This window comes from Chrysochloris asiatica, unplaced genomic scaffold, assembly GCF_000296735.1.
Source record: "Chrysochloris asiatica unplaced genomic scaffold, ChrAsi1.0 scaffold00229, whole genome shotgun sequence".
NCBI lineage: Eukaryota > Metazoa > Chordata > Mammalia > Afrosoricida > Chrysochloridae > Chrysochloris > Chrysochloris asiatica.
In genome coordinates, this window is record NW_006408747.1 from 4,964,627 (window position 1) to 4,967,104 (window position 2,478).

Below are 2,478 nucleotides of genomic sequence, written 5' to 3' on the forward strand. Positions count from 1 at the left end.
TTCTTGGATTATTAGTTCAGCATATGGCTGAATAAATATGGTGAAATAATACAACTTGTCACACACCTTTCTTAATTTTAAACCATTCAGTGTTCCAATGTTCTGTTCGAACAACTGCCTCTTGGTCCAGGTACAGATTCCTCATGAGCACAATTAAGTGTTCCGGAATACTCATACTTTGCATGTCCCATCACTGCTGAAAACTCTCCTTGTCCTTATGTTAAAAGTTTAGAAATGTTTTAATGGTAAATGAATAGAAAATGTTTCAGAATAAGTTAGATTCCTTCAAAAAATCATGACTGTACATATCAAGATTAAGAATCTAAAGTATGCAAACCCTGAGTCTCCTATGAGAAAGCTATGTGGTGGAGGCTGTGGAGTCAAGAATTTCCCTAAGTTGAAATAGATAGAATGTATCCGCCATGATAAATTCACTGCCCAATATACAAAGAAGTTGAGGATGAGAAGCATGGGCAGAAACTATTGGTTGAATCACTCCCCACACTGGTGGAAACCAATATATTGTTTAAAAGTATGGAACCTTCTCTCTCCTTCTATGCCCCTGATCTTACCATTCCACACTTTCCCAAACTTAAGTATTACAAAGAGGAAAATGAGTATGGGTGGGGTTGAGATTCCTCTGTCTTTTCTAAGGACCAAAGCCAATATATTTCGTTCTGAATATTTCTGGATATTTTTTAGAATAAAGGATCTCAGTTATTTTTTATTGCTTGCCTGGCTAAAGTTGACCAATCTATCTATGTGACTGGTCCTATGGAAAGAGCAGACTACTGAATTTGTCTATTTGGGTCTGGGCAGACTTTTCAGTGGAGAAATGAATATAATGTCCCATTGTGGATGGTATCCTTTAGGTCAATTATATATACTATTGTGACTTACACTGCTGCATGAATAAATAGTTGTAATGCTTTTCATACATCTCAGGAACAGATTTGATACATTCAATACTAATGACTTAAGATCAGAAAAGTTGTAGAGTTACATCAAGAACATAATACAAGAAGAAAGCAAAGTCATTAAGAAGACAAGAAAAAATGATAAGACCAAAAGGGAAGATAGACGTAACTATGAAACCAAAAGGGAAGATAGACGTAACTATGAAACTTGTACTCCAGGGTAGAGATGCTAAAGCAAATGAAAGAAATGAAGAAGTAAAAGAGCTGAACAGAAATTTCAAGGGGAAGCTCAGCAAGACAAAGTCAAGTAGTCTAATGAAATATGCAAAGACCTGGATTTAGAAAAACAAAAGCATTTCCCAAGCAGAAATAAGAAAAAAATCAAGCCTTGACTTGCAATACTGAATGATTCTACAGGCTAAATAGAGTCCTTGTGTGGTACTGAGGGATAATGCACTAGACCAAAAGGTCAGTTTGAACTGCAAAGTCGGCAGTTCAGATTCATTAGCCACTCCTTGGAAACCATATACAGGCTCCCTATGAGTAGGGGCAAACTTTAGGCCACTTAACAACAACAATGAAAATGCACAAAATGGGGAATACAGTGACTCATTAAGAAAAGAACGCAACAAGAAAAGTAAGAGAAAAATGTCAGCAGTTCCAACCCACTAGCTACTTCTTAGGAACCCCATACAGTAAACTGTTGTTGTTAAGTGCTGCCGAGTCAGCTTTGGCTCAGAGAAACACGGTATTGGATTTCCAATTGATGCATTTGAGTTATGGTGCTGGAGGAGAATATTGAAAGTACCATGAACTGCCAAAAAACCAAATATATTTGTGTTGGAAGAAGTACAGCCAATGTATTCCTTGGAAGCCAGGACAGCCAGACTCCATCTCTCATGTTTCAGACATAATGTCAGGAGAAACCAGTCACTAGAGAAGGATATCATGTTTAGTAAAGTGGAGGATTCGAGAAAAAGAGGAAAACCTCCAGTGAGATGGTTTGGCATAGTGGCAGCAACACTAGAGTCAAATGAGCAACAGTTGTGTGATTGTCCCAAGATTGGGCAGTGTTTTGCTCTGTTGTGCATAGGATCGCTATGAGGCAGTACCATATATATGGCACCTAGCTACAATATATTTTTTATATATTTATATGTTGTTGTTTGGTAAAGTGAAAGGAGACTTCCAACAAGATAGACTGGCACAGTGGCAGCAGCAATGGACTCAAATATAGCAAAAATTATGAGTTTGACCCAGCAGCAGGCAGTGTTTCTTTCTGTGGTTCATAAGGTCACTATTAGTCTGTACCCCCTCAGTGGCACCTAACAAAAAGAACAAATGTTGCTAAGTGTCCTCAAGTCAACTCCAACTCATTTATATATTACATATTTGTATATAAATTGAATTAGGCAAATCTGCTGCACAGGAACTTTTTAAAGTGTTGAAGAGCAAAGATGTCACCTTGAGGACTAAGGTGCGCCTGACCCAAGCCAAGGTATTTTCAATAACCTCATACCTGAACAGTGAATAAGGAAGATTGTAGAAGAATTGATGCCTT